The 20,735-nt window shown below is 37.1% G+C and overlaps 1 protein-coding gene across 2 annotated transcripts in view; it reads right to left on the reverse strand.

The window, feature by feature from the left end:
* The window catches only part of LOC149776406 (secretin receptor-like), a 106,078-nt gene that overhangs the window by 62,054 nt on the left and 23,289 nt on the right, over positions 1 to 20,735 (reverse strand). Inside the window, exon 1 of one of the 2 annotated variants that reach the window (XM_089940812.1) lies at positions 10,527 to 10,674. The exons of the other annotated variant lie outside the window; for it this stretch is intronic. The gene's annotated coding sequence lies outside the window, so the exon portion shown is untranslated. Of the gene's footprint in view, positions 1 to 10,526; positions 10,675 to 20,735 lie in introns of those variants that run through there. 2 annotated transcript variants of the gene reach the window in all.

Genomic DNA, 20,735 nt, shown 5'->3' on the forward strand with positions numbered 1-20,735 from the left:
ACAAGTACAGGTGTGTACAGAAAGTATCGGCTAATGTACTTCAACTTTAGGAAATCACACAGAGAGAGAGAGAGAGAGAGAGAGAGAGAGAGAGTGTGTGTGTGTGTGTGTGTGTGTGTGTGTGTGTGTAAAGAGCATTAAGGGCGTTAGAGATTCTGATCTAACAGGAAAAAAGATGTACATTGATAAATCCATTCAAATATTGTAAACATGTTTAGCAGCGATCCTGCAAGTACGTTTCTCGCGCTCTATTTATCAAAATGTGTGACTACTAGAGACGGAGACTTCTGCCAACGTTTCGAGCTAAACGAGTTCTTAGTCGGAAAAAGAAATAACTAACATTCACACAACAAACACTTAACACAAAACCAAAGAGAAATTCCTGAATCCGACATGTTTAAATGACAGGGGTAAACAAAAATATCCGTGAATTCAAAATAAGACCATTTTTACCATTTAACTGTCGAGAGATGAAACGATCTGATATACCTCAGCGATGATAGATTTTCAAATCACCTGCTATGGTACTCAGATCTGACATTGGCTTGGCGCCAGTTTCATTTATGACATCATTAGAAATATGTTGGTAATAACCCCATGTCATAATGTTCACCTATTGATGGGGGCAGTGACAACAAGATTGTTAATCACCATGGCAACCATAATGGATGCACAACTGGCACCATTTTTCAGCACCAACTAGGTACCGTAAGGAGTATAGTGGTGAAAGCTTCACGTTGATTATATATGGAGATGAGTAGAGATAACACTATTATCAAGATATGATTTTCCATTCAGGAGGAGTAGTACTCACGAGATTTACAAGATGGCGGCTGTGACGGCCATATTGAAAGTCAGATCGGAACTATTTTCAAAAAAGACCAACTAGACATCATACGATGTTTTCTGTTGAAAACCCCATGTCAGTGTGACCTTCTCTTCCATACAAGTTGTAATAACAAGAGGATAATGTAGCTACCACGGTGGCCACATTGGACTTCAGATCAAAGCTATTTTATTCACGACCAGCTATATATAAAAAAGCCCCATGTTGAAATGACCATCCATTCAGAAGAAATAGTAATAAAAAGGTCTTCAAGATGACGCAAACAAGCCACTGCGTGAAACTGGCATCGCGTTACCTGTCATAGTGTGTCAGGAATATTAAAGTTGGAAATTCTGTACGCACAGAAACTTAAACGTCGCCTTGTTTCTGCGTTTTTATTGCGATATAAAACGTTACAGTCAGGTATGAGTGATGAACTTTTTATGAGTGTCTTGATTGTAGCATTAGGTTGTCAACATGCTGCCTAATGCAAAGATGTATGCTTGTATGTCGCCACATCTCTCTCTCTCTCTCTCTCTCTCTGTAAAAACAATGAAAAACAGAATGAAAGGGCGCTGCACGCTTGTTCTAACAATGCAGTGAAGTTTGTTAGTAATTTATCAATTAGACATATAGTTTTTAATTTTTTCCCCGCTCATTATTGGCAGGCCAGTTTATCAGATAAAGAGGCTTCTCGTGGGTCGGTGGTTCTTTCCGGGGTTTTCCCGGGTTCTTCCTCCACCATTAATACTGGCCGCCGTGTATAGCCTATCGTGTGCTGAAAAATGGCGTTAAACCACACAACAACAACAACCGATAAAGAGGTTACCACGAGATATACCCAACTGATTCGCGACTTAACAGAGCTCTTACTTAATCCCAGCCAATAATCCCTACACAGACTAAATAATTAACTTTTTCTCTAGTATGAAAAAAGTTGAAATTATGCAGCAAAGTAAATTAACGGTAGTGTTGTTTACACTGAAATTAGTACAGTGATAGCTGAATACCACCGTTTGGCTGAGAAACATAGGTCATAGGTCAGATCATAACCCTTTTCCTATGATTGATGGTTGCTGTTGTTGTTATAGGGTTTAACGCCATTTTTCAGCACAGGATAGGCTATACATGGCGGACAGTATTACTGGTGGAGGAAGAACCCGGGATTACTCCGGGAAAACCCCGGAAAGAACCACCGACCCACGAGAAGCTACTGGCAAGCTTTCTCACATACCCACATTGGCCGAATCCGAGACTCGAACCCACGCAGACAGAGGTGAGATGGTAGTGATCCGTGACGGAGAGCGCTTTAGACCACTCGGCCACTCGAGGCCCCCGATTGATGGTTGCAAAACTTGCATAAAGCCCCATCATGACTCATTTCCATCAGCAAGTAGAACTGAACAGAATCAAATTATGTTTAACTGAATAAAATAAACTAGCATTTAAGTTCAAGTGAAAATTTAAACTAATGAAGTTTGTAGTTGCAAGTTATTTTTTTCTTCTAAGCAATTTAGGACTGTTGGTAATACTTAGTTCGTTCATGATCTGGAAGCTGACCTTTGTTAATGGAGAGAACAGACACGGCCCCGCGGATATCTAAATAAAACTAAGGGGAATGCCATTTTCGTCGTAAACCATAGACCGCTCCGGTGTTCTACTGGTTACAGCGTCCGCCTTGGCTGTGGGAGGTCGCGGGTTCGAACCCCGGTCGAGTCATACCAAAGACTTATACATATGGTACTAACAGCTGCCTCGCTAGGCGCTCAGCATTACGAGGTTAGTGTTAGGACTGGACATCCTGGCATCAGGATAATGTGACTGGGTGGGACATCATTTTACATGTCTGCGGCATGATGCCACAGTGCTAGACATCACTATAAACTGCCACACTGCAGACATCTTAGCGATATGACTCACAAAATTGTTAAAGCTACGTTAAAAATCCAAATCACACACTCGCACACACTCGACAACAGTATAGCTGACATCGCAATAAATGTCTTAATAATGATCTACCCAAATAACAAGACAAGCAGGCTTGTTCAACAATAACATCTCGCACTTACAGAGTATCGTTTCAGTAAACGTCCGCCTGATGCAGTCAATACCAACCGTGTTCTTTGACGGCTGGAGGAAGACGCAGTGCTTATTATAAGGAAGACAGGAATAGGTAATAGGTATTATTAATATCTGCCTCTTAAATTAACATGCTATCAGCATGTTTGTAAAGCTTTTAGCCAAATATTCATCTTTGAAAATGATAGCCATATGTGATCAAACTTGAAACTAGAGTTTAATGTAAATATATTACAGTATCAATCATCCTGCAATGGATGCTGCAATCGGTTTTATGACACTAAAGACACATCCTCATAAATAAATCACTGACTGACTGACTTATAGTCGATTGTATTCTCTTGACACAATTGAACACCGCTCCGGTGGCCCAGTGGTAAGAGCATCCGCTTCGGTTGCGGGATGTCGCGTCTTCGATCCCCGGTCTAGTCATACCATAGACCTATTAAAACGGTACATGCAGTTGCCTCGCTTGGCGCTCATCATTAAGAGGTCACTGTTAGGACTGGTCAGCCTGGTGTCAATATGATATGACTGGATGGGACATTATGCTACATGTCTGCGGCATGATGCCCCAGTGCTAGGCATCACTATAAACTGGCACATTGCATACATCGTAGTGATATGACTGAAACATTCTTAAAGCTACGTTAAAAATCCAAATCACACACGCACACGCATACACACACAGCTAGATATAATATATTCTCGCAGAGATCATTTCATTTTTGTTCTTTCAAACAATCCTTTCAGGCGCATAGTTGACGTGGTACGGTATATGTTAATTTTATGGCAAGGTCTACTTTATTATTATTGGATGAATCATATTCCACGCGCTTACCGTACCATACAAATACCTGTGCTGAACAAATGCTTTCGATATCGGATTTGAAATGCTCTCTGATAGCGTTTCAACCGCAATTTTAGGATGCGGTATCGTGTCGTTTCGTTGTACATATACTGCAATTATTATATGCAAAAAACCACATTGTTTATCTTTAGCCATAATTTCCATTTTTCTAAATGTAGCCAATAAACGCCCTATAAACACTTTGCTGAAATGTTACTGTGACCAACGATGCCAACGATGTTGATCCCTGAAGCCCAGTATATACCATGCCAATCTGCTACAATGTCCCTATCAGCTGTTTCCACCAGAAAAGTTGAACATATAAGGTCTCAAAAAGCTTTAGATGGAAATGACTATCTTTAAAGCTTCCAAATGATAACGCATTGCTTCCAGATGATTGCATGTAATAAAATAAAGTCGACAGGAATGTGGTATTTGTAATAAGTGATCGGTTTTAAAAGACGTGTGTAGATTAATATCTTGCTCAAATATCAAGTTGGATCACAGAAGGATATAATTCTTGAAGTGGAATATTGGTTACAAAGTCTGCAAACAACATTTGATGTATTGTTCAACACATTAAGTATACAAAATAGGGCCGAATTGTTCAACACACTAAGTGTACAAAATAGGGCTGTATTGTTCAGCACATTAAGTATACAGAATAGGGCCGTATTGTTCAATACATTAAGTATACAAAATAGGGCTGTATTGTTCAGCACATTAAGTATACAAAATAGGGCCGTATTGTTCAATACATTAAGTATACAAAATAGGGCCGTATTGTTCAATACATTAAGTATACAAAATAGGGCTGTATTGTTCAACACATTAAATATACAAAATAGGGCCGTATTGTTCAAAACATTAAGTATACAAAATAGGGCCGTATTGTTCAACAGATTAAGTATACAAAATAGGGCCGTATTGTTCAACACATTAAATATACAAAATAGGGCCGTATTGTTCAAAACATTAAGTATACAAAATAGGGCCGTATTGTTCAACAGATTAAGTATACAAAATAGGGCCGTATTGTTCAACACATTAAATATACAAAATAGGGCCGTATTGTTCAACATAGTAATTAGGGCCGTATTATTCAACACATTAAGTAGGGCCATATTGTTCAATAGGCATAGTAGTCACTGCACACTGAGCCTTCTAAACCATGCTAATGAAAAGCGTACATAGAGAGAGGCAGAATCATGTCAATGTCTATGGTTTTATTAACGACATGCCTACCAGGACATCAATCCAGTCCTGCTACAAATTAGCAGATGTTCCTCACGTTCTCAGATGACATGACTGGTGCTCACTATATCAGACAGACGTTGACTGAAACACCAGCCTTCTGTGAATGTAAAGTGTGAATATGTTAACGAGGAACTTCCGAATTCAAGTCAATGGACATGTCAGGAAGGTAAAGACACATTATACAGAAAGACAGGAAGATCGTTGTGGATGCCCTTCTCAAACAGGATTAAATCGGATTAGCCAACTGAGCAGTGTGGCTCAAAGCTAAAGCAACCATCTCAATGATCACAAATACTTCTTACAAAAGCTGGATACTAAAAGGTTCAGTCGTGAGAAGTAAACCTTAGCTTCGGGGCCTACGCGAGCAGGAATCGTTGGTTGCCCTCCATATCTGTGGTGTTTATTGTTTGTTATTTTTATTAATTTTTTTCCTCATTTGTTCCCAATAACACAAACCTCATTACTCCAAAAATCACTTTTAAGGAGGGGGCATTGTCAGCGCCCGTTGCGTATATTGCAACGTGTTTTAGTAAAAGCTATTGGCCTTAGGTTGTATATATTATGTATGGATGTATGGATGGATGGATGGATGCATGCATGCATGTATTTATGTATGTATGTATGTATGTATGTATGTATGTATGTATGTATGTATGTATGTATGGATGCATGGATGTATATGTATGTATGGATGTATGTATGTCTATATGTATGTATGTATGTATGTATGTATGTATGTATGTATGTATGTATGAATGGATGGATGGATGGATGGATGGATGGATGTGTGGGTGGGTGGGTGGATGGATGGGTGGATGGATGGATGTATATGTTTGTCTGTCTGTCTGTCTGTCTGTCTGTCTGTATGTATGTATGTATGTATGCATGCATACATACATGGACACATTCATGGATGGATGGATGGAGGAATTGATGGATGGAGGTTTGGATGGATGGATGGATTTAGTGTTTAGCGGCACTTCAGAACAACAGTAGCTACATGGTGCCAAACATAACAATACAAGAAAGACATTTCGCAATACATACAAACGCAGTATTTACTATTCACCACATAAGCAAAGAGAGTACAAAAAAAAAAAAAAAAGCAAGAAAGAAAACGACAAGGATCTTGGATTACGTCCGTTTCCAACAGAAATTCAACTGGACATTTTTCTGTTTGTAAAGGTGGTCACTACAAGCCCTGTCCGATAATAGATCTGTGCAGGAGATTTAAGTATGGCTGAATTCTAAAAAATAGTAAAGTACATTAAACAAGACAACTATATAGGAAGCACGCACATGAGTCAACATTAAACCTCTTTTTATTTGGTTTACTCTCATGATTTACAGAAACTAGTGCTATAGTTCTTTCCATAATGATCACAAATATACATATCACGTATCCGATACTAGATTTACGACACTTACAGAAATATTGTAAGATAAATGTTTTCTTCTAAAGATCTCGTTTCCATTTTTCATTATGCTTTGAAGGGATACTTGCGATTTATCGATAAAATTGCTAATTCATATAAATCTCAAGCTGAGTTGAAGGATACGGTGGACGTAATCCCGGTACATAAGTTATACGTTATAAAAAGCAAATAAAAACTGCAACAAAAACAAGAGGCCCTTGAAGGAAATTACTGCACGAAAAGAATTTACAAGACTTAAAGATAAGACCATTTCTCCCTTTAAATTATTGAGTGTTGATACAATGTCCAATATTCTTCACCAACAACAAGATTTTCAAGTTAGCTATTTTGATACACATATCCAATGTCAGTATAAAAACAGTCTCATTTAGGAAAAAGTGGACATAATTAAACGTCTTTTGGTGAAAACCCTAGGTCATAATGATTATTTATGCAAGGAAGTAGTGACAATAAGATATCTAAGACAGTTATCGTGGCAGCCATATTTATTGTACGAGCGGCACCAATTTATTTGGGACCAACTGGGTGTCATAAGAAGTCTAATGATAAACTCTCATGTTAATATAACATCCGCTTTGGAGAGGAGTAGAGACAACAATACTTTCAAGATAATATTTTCCATTCAGGAGGACAAGTACCTCTCCGGTGGCCTAGTGGTTAGAGCGTCAGCCTTGGATACGGGAAGTCGTGGGTTCGATCCCAGGCCGAATTATACCAAAAACTTACAAAAATTGTACTAACAGCTGCCTCGCATGGCGCTCAGCATTGAGAGGTTAGTGTTAGGATTGGTCGGCCTGGGTGGGATATCATGCTGCATGTCTGCGACATATGCCCCACACTGCAGACATCGTAGCGATATGACTGAATTTTTTTAAAGCTACGTTAAAAATTCAAAGCACACACACACACAGAGGAGGAGAAATAGCTAGATTTCAAGATGGCTGCTGAACTAAAATAAATAAATATGCCGAAGAATGCTTTCTTCAGGGTAACGGCGTGCAGCCTTGGATAGCGCGATTTTACAAAGTCGCAGTGTTTTAGAGTAACTCTGATAAATCACCACAGTGAACCCTGCACTATTATAATAAAATACTGCCAATATCAATGAAACATTACACCACTCCAATGGCCTAAGTGGTTAGAACGTCTGTCTCGGATGCGGGAGGTTGCGAATTCGATCCCTTACCGATTCATAATAAAGACTTATCAAAATGGTACTAGCACCTATTTCGCCTCAGCATGAGAAGGTTAAGACTGGTCGGCCTGATTTCAGAATAATGTGACTGGGTTGGACATGATCTTGTATATATCTCGGCATGATGCCCCCCGTGCTAGACATCACTATTAACTGTCACACTGCATACAATGTAGAGATAAGATCAAAATTGCTAAAGCTACGTTAAAAATCTACATACACACGCACACACTGGAAAAATTATTTTTGTAAATTCTATTGACTCCATGTACCCTCCCACCCCAACACACCTTGAATGTGACACAAGGATTATAGCCTTAAATTTGGCACATATAGTGCATGTATTATGTGCCTCCTGCTATGATAATATTTATCAAATGAAAGATATTTTCCTCGTATTGTATGAATAGAGGCATCGTATACATCTTCGATAACAGATATCAAATGAAAGATATTTTCCTCGTATTGTATGAATAGAGGCATCGTATACATCTTCGATAACAGATATCAAATGAAAGATATTTTCCTCGTATTGTATGAATAGAGGCATCGTATACATCTTCGATAACAGATATCAAATGAAAGATATTTTCCTCGTATTGTATGAATAGAGGCATCGTATACATCTTCGATAACAGATATCAAATGAAATATATTTTCCTCGTATTGTATGAATAAAGGCATCGTATACATCTTCGATAACAGATATCAAACGAAAGATATTTTCCTCGTATTGTATAAATAGATATCAAATTAAAGATATTTTCCTCGTATTATATAAATAGAGGCATCGAATACATTTTGAGAGATGCTAAGATATGTTGTGTGATGTTTTTGGAGTGAATTCGAACTTCTATATCATGTGTTTGAGATTGTAATTATAATTGTTACTAAAATAATGATTAGATTAATCACTTTCATTGAAAATGAATTTAAATAATTTTGTTTCCGATGTAAAACGATGGCTGTCATGATTACTACATATATCTTAATTGTATCATGTGAACAATTGTGAATTAGGTCTCTATAATGTTCTTTATTTTCTCTATTTTACTATTCGCTATTGTTAGATATGACTTGTTAATGAAGTCATGTTCTGTTATGTACTTCCAAAATACCCCTCCCCACCAAGTAAACACAGAGACAACTCTGTGTTATGACCTAACGAGTTAGTTTAGACACAGCGCTATGTTATGACCCACTGAGTTTGTTTAGACACGGCGCTATGTTATGACCCACTGAGTTTGTTTAGACACAGCGCTATGTTATGACCCACTGGGTTTGTTTAGGTCATCTTAGAATACAGAAGTTCACAGACGAAGCTCAAACATGAACGTGTGGCTCTTACGTCATAAAACTTTATTCGACTTCAAATCGTTTTCGAAAGTATTGTGACCAATCAAAAGACTATATTGTTCAATTTTGAATGAGATTTCCAAGTCTACATAGAGTAACATTATTTTAGTTGAAATGGTGAGTAAAATGTATTGATGAAATGGCCATATATTTAAAACGAAACAAGCAACTGTTACTTACGTTGATAATAGTCTAAATGACTGCTAATGACTAACAGATGTAATGTAATCAACCAAAAGTATCAACGCGTGTCATAGCAACCTAGAAACGCCTCATACTAGACAAAGAATGTTAGATTTGTAATCGTTGTACAGAAAAGTGAATTAAGACACGATATAGTGAACCTCATCTGGACTACTGCAACATCACATGGGGCAATGCTTCTAAAACAAATCTGTTAAAAATGGAAGGATTTCAGAAAATGAGGCAACAGAATCATCCGTGACAACATAGTTAATAATATCCATGAATGTACGAAGGATTGGTAGACCATGACTATCGGAAGACCATGACTATCGGAAGACCATGACTATCTATGAATGAATAAATTTAAGAAAGGCTAAATTTATGGATAAAGTTTCTAAAGGTTATATGCCCATTTATATAAGTGATATGTTCAGTTAAAGGACAAATACTATCAATATATGTTATAGAATGTCGATAATTAGCTCCATGTCTTGTAATAAAAATTTTCTTCCTCAGCCCAAAACTGAATTATATAAAAAAATAGTTTGACTTTCTCGCGTCCAAGTATTTGGAAATGTCTACCTAAAGATGTTCAGCAAACATCATTAGTGCCTTGCCTTTATCATGTTTGAAATGGAAGCAATCCCGATAATGTCTATAACCGGATATGGCCAAGTGTATGATATATGTATATAGTTATATAAAATGTCGATGGGTGTTCACGTGTGTGTGTAAAAATGTTCATTCATGCATGTTGGTGAACACAAGGCCCGTATCGCTCTTGCGTACACCAATCCATTATATCTTTTTGTATGATGCTTCTTTCCTAGCTGTATTTTACATATTTGCCCGTACATAAGTAGATACTTACAGGCCACAAGAGAAATTAGTTTTTGTACTAATGCTGTCACCCTAGTAGAAAAGACTTTATTATCATTATCATCATTATTATTATTATTATTATTATTATGTCTATTTCACCTCTGTGAGAAGTCAAAGACTTTATATTCACGACTGCACCTATACCTTTTGCATATAAACGTTAGCAGATAAAACGTTTAACTACTCGAAAATCATTTAATTTGTTACATACCCAGATGGCACTATTGGGAAAGGATAATGTAGATAGGGAATGTATAAAGGCAGGCGGGATACGGGGTGGCTATCTAATAAACGAATAACCGAATTCGTGTTATGTTCGCAGTAGGGAAAAGAACACGCTTAGTATGGAATATGAATAAGTCTCGTACTAACGGCCTCGATGTGTCCCTACGCAACAACACAGTACCCAATATCAAATTCGGAACTAAACACGTATGCATCGTTTGTTTGTTACTATACCTGAATCAATGACTCGACCGAGGATCGAACCCACGACCTCCCGCATCCGAGGCTGACGCTCTAACCACTAGGCCACCGGAGTGGTCCCCACCATATGTAGAGGTCAGATAAAAATATGACGGAACCAAGAATGTTCGATCAATATAAGTATATGACCTTGAAATGGAAATGGTTAAGTTTTATTACTAATTGTATGATCATCATGATTAAACGGAAATCATGAACTGATACAATTTGTTTCAATTTCGAATGTTGATGATTCTAATCTTGATCCAAATTGTATCCAGATTTCAAAGTCAGTTATTTCAATTAAGCAGGTTCATGCAAATGTTTTATGTCAGACTGGAAGAAGGAGTTTATTTCTCATGATCCCACCCCTACCCCACCTCTGGGGCTTAATATAACAAACATCTGATCATTTCTTTGATTTTTAAACGCCCACGCTAACAATTTATTTTTAAATTAAGTTTATTCAAATAACAAAAGTATTTCGCTGTTCATCTTCGCCTTAATGCATTTCTAAGACCGAATTATTTATCCTCTAAGACTAACCTTTGCGTCCTTGCTTCAAACATGTGGAAGTTTGTCAGACAGACGTCTACTGAAGAATGTTTGATAACGAAGGTCCAGAATTAGATTTATTATTTCAACAGATACTGACTAGATACAACACGTTCGCTCCCGGGTTACGGCTCATTTGCATATTAATTGAAATATGCGTCTGTTTTTTAATGATCGAGACCAACAGCAACTATCCAGTACAATCAGGATTAACCACTTTTATTATCATGATAATTAACGCTTTTGCACCGATTAGGTTCTCTCTTTATTTGTAATCGGCACTGTTAAATGTGTTCGGTGGAGTCACCAATCCCGTTCATATGGGTCATACTTATTTATTTCTTAATCATAAAATATATAGAAAGATATACCAGAAGAAATTCATCCTTGACTGGAGCAATTCGTTCATCAAAGGCGCATACTGATAAATCCTAATCACACGTGGAAGTAGAAGAAGAAAAATGGCTTCTTCCAAGGTGAAAAAGTATTCAGCTTGGTAAACCAAAAAATACAGTGGAATATTGATAGATCAAACCTACATGGTCTCAGTCAATTAGTTCGAGAGATCAGTTAACCATTTTAAGTCAGCGCAGTTTTTTTGTTAATATTGGTATTCTGCCGACGCCTTACCACCAACAAATCAGCAGCTCGAGCGCTCTTGGACATTCAAGCCTACCCTCTTCAAGGTAATGGTCCCACTGTACTAAAGAAGTAGTTTTATACTAGATATGTCTAGTCTGGTACGTTATTTTTTCTTCTAAAAATGCAGAAATCGAACACAAGAATACGAATATAAGATCCAAATATTTCTGTTTAATAGTACCCCAAATAAGGGGGCGAGACTCCACACCACAATTTAACATTTAGGCTAAACATTATGAATTGCAGATGAATCGAAAGGTTTTGCGGTTTCATGTTTCAAATTTGACCAGTCAAGAACCCGCTATTCGCGCTTCTAAAAGAAAAGCAATACCCATATTAAAGTAGTAAAGGATTAATCTGCCAATACGAACAACACCGTCTCGAAAATACACGCTGGTCACATTTTTTCTCATTTTTTAATATCAAACACTTTAACAAAGGTTATAACAAATGCAAATATCTTCGCTAATGTTGGGTCAGAGGACCCGATGAAACGAAAAACACGTTCTAAAGATTAGATATCGGTTCGATAATGATGCTAACAAGGCAAACATAGCTGTGGTGGCGCGCTGAAAACATGTGCATTGTACGAGAATTTTATGATAGTTAAAAAAGAAGCTGAGTTGAAACACAAACAAGAATCTATAGTGTAGCATTGACTAAATTGGCACTAATGGCAACAATAAAATATCTTAGTTACTGGAAATTGACAACCTGTCATGTCTAATGAATTCTAATTTAAAATTTCAGGATTCTACAAGGCAGATCGTTAAGAAAATACGATATGTGTTAAATAGATGAGGTTTGTCTTTGACGTATGTTTCCGATATTACGACCTCTTTTCTTTAATCCCACCCCCCCCCCCCCGCTCCAATTCTATATAGTGGAGGAAGTAAACATATAGCAATCCTCGTGCAATTCTGACCGGCACTCGATAGAAGAAATTGGTCCAGAAGTTTTCGATGGAATAACATGAAACTTCGTAGTAATTATGGTCATCACCTGAAAATGTGCAATTATTGGTAGAGGTAACGCCCACTTCATCTTGCAGTTTCGGTCAATGATTAGCGCAGCTGGTCCCGCCCTTTCTAATTTTCCTCTTGTAGCCTAATGCATCTTATTAGCAGTCCAGCAGTTTTTGATATATTGCCATGAAATGGGGTAAATATTATGTTAAGCACCAGAAGATGCACAAAATCGTTTTGCTACCGAAATTTCTGTCTGAGTTAATGTCAATTTGTATTGTAGTTTAATGCAGTGTATTGCATATACTCGTTAGCACAAATGGTGCTGCAGTGTTTGATGACTTGCAATGAAACTTAGTTAATATATCACGTAGTCATTTTAAGATGCACATATTTACAAATCATGTTGCTCGCGACACTTTTGCAAGTTATTGCCCTTTTTGTCTAATACTTAATGACAGTGATCGAAACATTCTCAAAAGCGCAACTAGATCCTAAGCGTTTCAATGATTGTCATGAAATTTTGTAAATAGTATGTTCATTGCTTCAATATGTGTATAATTATATATAACTTTGTTTCCGCAAATTTTATTAGAGTTATTGCCCTTTTTGTTTTGCATCGCAATGCAGCGATAACTCTTGTTTGGACAGTCCAATGTTGCAGGATGGCTTGCCATGACCTTGGTGAATACTATGGAGATACGAGTATGGATAACGAGTTATTGCCCTTAATATCTTGTAGCATTCTATGCCACAATCTTGATATTCCTCAGCTGCTAATGGATTTTCACGAAACTTGGTAAATAGTATGGCCATCAATTGAAGATACATAAATCGACAAATAAAGTTGTTCCCACGAGTTTGGTAAAGATTTGACCTTTTCGTTTTGTAGCTTAATGCGGTGTAAGAAACCCGTTAACACAACTAATCCCGCAGTGATTGACTGTTTGGCATGAGACTTGGCAAATATTCTAGTCATTACCTTAAGATGTGCATATATAAAAAAAATCACTCTGCTTCTGCACTTGTTTACATAGCGTTGTCCTGTAACAGTGTACGAGTCTTTTTGTTGCAACGGGTCCCACGATTTTTGTTGGCTGACCATGACATTGGTAAATAGTATGACAGTGACCCCATACAATCATATCGATAAATCACTTTGCTTCAGGTGGCAGGGTCCAGTTTCGTAAATTCAGAGGCGGCGTTAGAAGTACGCGGCGCCTAGGGCCGACCATGACCGCGCGGGGCCAGAGTATCGGTATCTCGATTGGTATGCCACTGCAAACACTGATTATGTCTAGACTAGAACAACTTTCGCGATTTTGGCGCACGAATTTTGTTTTCTCATTATTCATTTTACAAAATCATGTTTGCGGACAACGGGTTTTTTAATCGAAATAATAACATGACAATGCATTTGGCCTAATAAACTGATTTGTATTGTCATTGTTCAAATAACACGAAGACACGAATTAAGAGCAATGATCTACGTGCATTACGTGTGGCCTGTATCAGCGTTTCCAATTTATCGGAGAATATAGCTTAACAAACTCATAAGGACAGCCTTAGGTCTGAAGCACGGGGCCCCCTCAAGAGGCGGGACTGGGGCGGTCGCTTCACTTGCCACGCCCAAACGCCGTTCATGCGAAAATTGGCCCCTGGCAAATTTCTTAACTTATGGTTATGATGTGGCTTTTTCAACTATTTTTGTTTACTATTTATAGATATGGATACATTTGTGAACTAGGTATTTCGGGCTTGTGTTGCTCTTGAAATTGATGTCAGGCATGTACACCTTCCATAGTTACTCTGCAGTATGTTAATAGTGAAATACCAATAGTTGGCTAGGAAGAAGAGCTAGCCTCCCACAGCAATAAACACATGGGTTTAGGGGAAGTAAAATACCTCAAAAACGGCTTGGATGACAACTATTTTCAATTACATCAGCCTGTTTAGTACACCATGTTTTGCAGAAATGTCATCTAGGAAAAGAGCTTGTGTTTGCATAGTGAGCATCACATGGTGTCACAAATGACCTTCGGACATGAAAAATGCAGGTTGGGGTGCATACACTTATTCTGATATGAACTGCCATTGGCTTTCTGGTCAAGTGGATAATATTCTTATGCTTTGTTTTAATATAGGTATCCAAAAATACGGGTATCCAAAACTATGGAAAATTTGACCTCACTTGTGTATTTGATTTTTTATGATTTTTTTATACTAAGTCGCTCATTGCGGCATTAAATTTGTACATAAAAACTGGCTCCTTCCCCCTTAAGGAAAACTGATAATTTTATTGGTGCAGTCAACCACATCTATTATATTTTATGTTTCTTTGTGTATATTTAAATAATTTGTATACATTAGCTTCATTATATTTCCTTATGTATGTAACGATCGTTGGAGAGGGAGGTAACTGTGTTGTGTACCTGAATGTGAGTACTGTTTACATCATGACAAAGTAGCATATTTTGGACTTAACTTACTAAATATGGGAACAAAATGGTAACCATAATGTATTGTCTTGCACTTTATGTAGGTGTCAAGGTTTGCACCCCTATTTTTATTAATATTATTTACACTTCAATACAGACACACATAAACAATTGCATAACATGTCAACATGCATTCTTTAAAGTAATTTAACTCCACAGGAGCAGATAGACTTCAGAGAAATCATACATAAACATGCTATTGTGAATGTTGAATGTCACCAGTGGAACGGTCTTAGAAATAGTGATGCATATGGCATATTGCTTGCAATATTTTGGTGGGAAGAATGAAAGTTTTAGCACACCGACATAGTTTCTACCTTCATGACCCCACTTTGAAGTTGACATGAGAGATTCACATCTCGCACTTGAGTGATAATAGGAAATGTTTCAGTGTTATGTATATATATTGAAATTTCTAGGTTCAGTTAACAAAGGAGGAAAAGCTTAAAATTAAGTGACAGTTTCATGCATTTGACAATACACATATAGCTTCTCCTGAAATTAGTATGTTTTCACTGAACGTTAAAAGTACATCAATATCACTTGTTTCTTTTCTTTTTGCAGGTCTCAGTTTGCATGGTAAAAGATTAGGATTAATCGGTTAGTCATGCTGAAAGAAACAAAAGCTTGAATCTCATCTAGATACTCATTCTGATCTAAGTGCACAAGAGAGTGACTTTGACGGACAGATTTAGCTTCCGCATGAGTTGTTGTATGTTGCGTGCTTATTAGCAGCAGGGAAGGCGGACAACCTTTAATTAGTCCACCCGTGGATCGTCAAAATAAAGCTTCCTGGAGAAAATCTCCAGAAAAACGCCTTTTTTACAAAAAAAAAGCTTCCTCGATGATTTATTTGTGTTAGTCCAATAAGACCATTTTTTGTGGCGAGTTTGAAAGCACGCCTTCCCTGCTGCTCTACATTTCATCCAAAAATTTTATCTAGTCCGATTCGGTATCTTGTTCGAGGGTCATGTAAATTTATTGTTATGAATCCATGTGGAGATGACTGAGCTTGACTGAATAAATTTCTAAACTTAATTATATCCATATCACCACCACACCATGTTTGACGAATATTTCGTAACGTGTGCGTATCAACTCCATTAAAACAACTAGAACATTACAATTGTCCCTGATAACCTTCGGTATCTGTGTATAGCGTTGAGTCACATCAATAACGTCGGTGTTTTTGTGTCTTCCTCGAGAAAATATTCTAGCAGGATTTGACTGCTTATCTAGCATCACATCACAACTAAAGTATTAATGAGTCCATCAATAGAATCAACTGATGGTGCTTCATTAATATCAGTAATAAAATCGATAACATCATCACCGTGATCACTCAACAATTTTGCATTCTCATTAAAATCCTTTAGTACATCATAACATCTCTGATCATCAACCGACGGTGCTATCAAATACAACTTGTCCCACTTTAACCATCTCATTATCAAATTAAGTAACAACTGTGTCTTTCCACATCCAGATGGACCTATGATAATCATTCTAATAGAATTCGGTAACGCAGGATGGTGTTTGACTGGTTCTCTTTTTCTTGTCGCGGAAAAATAATTTACATTCATGATATAATTACACTCACGGATTCATATTGTCTAAAATGTAAAACACGTACTCCAACAACTGATGTAACTACGGTCGTAACAAAAAATAATAGATCAGCTGCTACTGGTAAATGTGAAATATGCGGTACAAAGAAATTTAGATTTGTTTCTGCTGATAAAAAAGGACGAGGAGGTGATATCACAACAAAATTAACAAAATTACCAGGAATTCCTTTTGCTAAATACCCTGGAGAAAAACATCTTCCTGGGTATAGTTATTGTGGTCCCGGAACCCGACTTGATATCAGACTCGATAATCAGGACCATCCAAAATCAGGTGAAGAACCAATAAAAGCTATTGATCAAGCTTGTCTTGCTCATGATATTGCTTATCGGAGTATTAACATCCAAGACAGACATCTCGCGGATGTAAAGTTAATTCACACAATAGACTCTGTTCCTGATAAATCATTCAAGGAAAAATTAACCAGTTGGTTAATAAAATCCGCAATGAAAGGTGAATTAGCGTTAGGTGCTAGTTATATATAATAATGGAATCAATTTATTATTCCCCAGCTGGATTCTGGAAAGGTAAAGCAGCGATCAGTAAACTTGCTAAAGCAGCAAAAGTAAAATATTCTACTGCTCAATTATAGTTATCAAAACAAGCAATATGGCAAATTTATGCACCACCACCTAAACGAATTCGATATGCACATTTTCATGTTAGTGTTCCTAATGAAGTTCATCAAGCTGATATTATGTTTTTACCGCATGATACTATTAATCAAAAAACATATAAATATGTTCTAACGGTCATTGATGTTGCTAGTAGGTATAAAGAAGCGGAGCCGTTATCAACAAAAACTGCAGTTGAAGTAGCTAATGCTTTTGAAAGAATTTATTAACGAGGACCTCTGCGGTGGCCAAATTTATTACAGGTTGACCCTGGTAGAGAATTTCTTGGTGCTGTATCATCATTGATGAAACAAAATAACGTCAAAATACGACGAGGACGCAATTTTTGAACGATTTAATAAAACACTAGCCGAGCGGTTATTTGGATATCAATACGCGAAAGAATTTATTCAAGATAACAGATCTAACGAATGGGTAGCAAGATTACCAAATAATGAAACAACTCGAGCAATAAATATGAAACCGATTAACGCGATCACAAAAAAATATATACCGATACAGCGACGTAATTTTTCAGCACAACCGGTATTAGGTAATATTACTGTAAGATATTTATATAAACCAGGTGAAGTTGAAGGCAGCAGAAAAAGAGCATCTGATCCTATCTGGAGCATTACAACACATAAAATATCTGGCGTAACAAGATCAACTGGTAGACCAGCGATTTATATATTCGATTCAACTGTTCCTCAACGTGGATTCACACGCGAAGAATTACAAGTAATTCCCGAGGACACTCAATTACCGCCTAAACAACTTAACTAGCACCTCTACGTCGGTTACACTCAAGACAGGTCAGTATCACATTTTCTTGTATATGACCAAAATTGTTATTTTTTCTGTCTGCGGTAAATTGTCTTTGATCATTTTTTGGATACCGCCATTGCATTATACAATTACAACTGGCGCAGTGATTATTCTGTTGTTGTTTCAGCGTGTTAATAAATTCAACATCAAGATCAAAATCGCGTTTATTTTTTTTTTTTGTCACTTTGTTTATAACCAGCTATTTCTTTTCTTATTATATCACCGTCGAGGTCATAATTGATCACTAATTTATCTAAAACAATTCTTTTCAACTGAGATATTTTTCTAACTCGAGATACTGCAAGATAAACTAAGTTCGACCACTCGATACGATCATCGACAATCCAAACAACTGTATCAGAAATAGATAAGCCCTGAGATGAATGAATCGTCATTGCGTATCCAAGTGTCCACGGAGATTTATCTGCATTTTATGCTTCTTCAACGAGATCAATATCAACTGCAACAATATCATTCAACACTAGATTTTGTTTTCCCTGTCCTGGTACATCAACGTCGATATTCTGTCGTCGCGTATCAGCTGGTCGATAACATAACGGTACAGGTAGTGTTGGAAACTTTTCTCGTTGTAACTGAAACAACTGTCGTTGAAGTGTGTCTCTGACTATTTTTCTACTTGCAACTATTAAATCGTCTGGTCTCCATGATTTTAAAAAGTCTTTCATTGATGTTTCTGAAAATATTTTACGCATCACCTCACACTGAATTTTATTCGGCTGCAGTCTGATTAATTTTTTAAACTCACTTAATTGTGCATCAAGTGATCTATGATCGGTATAAATTTCTTCATAGTGATCAACGAAATTCTTCAACCAGTCGTGTGGAGACGCTTCATCAACAGGTGGTGGTTGACCGTGATCACCGCACATTATTATAGCTGTATTTTTTGTTAATAACCAATCGAGAAATATTTTTAATACCTCCAACGAAACAGTACAAATTTCATCCCAAATAATAACCTTAGAAACATAGTTTTCACCCATTCGATCAGGAGTCCATAAATCACCTTTCCATCTGAAAAAAAAAAGACTATTAACTCCTCGCTGCTTCATCTCTCGCGCGAGTCTGTGTGCTGGTGTTAGCATGATCATATCAGAATTCTGAAATAAATTTATTACTCGTGTTGTTTTACCTGAACCACCTAACCCATTCAGATAAACTGTTTTATGTCTTGATACCGGATCATATACTGATGGCTCTAATGAAATTTCTAATATTTCATCACGATAATAATTGTCTTTGATTGTAACATCGGCTGATTGACAGCAATCGAGAATATTTTCTTTTTTGATTCTCCATGAACCCCATGATTCATCGGTACTCACAAAACGATCTAGCAACGCTGAATGTTTTTTATCGATATAAAACGAGTCAGTAGCAACTCTAACTGCTTCATGAGGAAATCTATTTTTCATCGACAGTAAATTTATTGAAACATAAGATAACATCGAAGAGCTTAAATGAGTATGCTGAGGGGATTCTCCATCAATATAACTGACAACTGTTCCTAGTTTTTTTCCGTCTGACAAGTAAATATTTTCTCGATTACAGAATATATTTCTTGCTGCGGTATCAGCGATTATAAAATCCAATTCAGCATCATCCATAATTAATCGTGAATGATGCCGTCGGTGGTCATATGCTCCACCTTGAGTAAATTTACCGATCATTTTTCTACCGAGAACTTTTGCTGTGTTTTCACTGTTGTTAAGTTTGATTTTGAGGATATTATGAGCATCAGTCACAATTACATTAGTAGGAATATCAGGACAGTCTCGTGAATACTCATCAATGACTTCATCAATGGTGATATTTTCCCTCGTTGGTAACCAAACATCAGTTTGTTTTTTTATATGATATAATCGCCTCACTGACCGTCAGCGACATCAACATTAAACAATCAAGCATATACCTCAATAGCACTATTGGAACCCAACGTTTCTCAGAGAAATGTCTACCAAACCAAATATAACAAATCCTATGAAAATCTCTCGCAAACTCGAATGATACCACACGAGCAAATCCCGTCAATGGAAAATCTGGTAACGGACCATTAATTGATACTCGTGTCATTTCATTTGTGGGATGTCCAAATTTTTTAAAGTATTCAGCGCATTCACCTAGTCCTAAAAACCTCCTGGATAACACGCGACAATATCGACGGATATCATATTTTTATGATCATATTTGGTATTCCATAAACCGCCGTGTCCGTATTCAATACAACTCATTTGGACATCTTCGAGGAATTCAGCACGAGTTGGCTTCCGTGAGTTTTTATCTCGAGCAGCATGAGCAGCAACTGATGGAATTGTAAAACAATTGATTAATAACTGTTCTGCGTTTTCTGAATATTTTTCCGCGAGGTTTTTCATCTCATTATGTAGCGACTCCATTCGATATAAATCACCATTTGGTCTTACGAATTGATCATATTCCTCTTCAGAGCTTTTA

This window comes from Sinohyriopsis cumingii, chromosome 18 (genome assembly GCF_028554795.1).
Source record: "Sinohyriopsis cumingii isolate HCF-2022 chromosome 18, ASM2855479v2, whole genome shotgun sequence".
NCBI lineage: Eukaryota > Metazoa > Mollusca > Bivalvia > Unionida > Unionidae > Sinohyriopsis > Sinohyriopsis cumingii.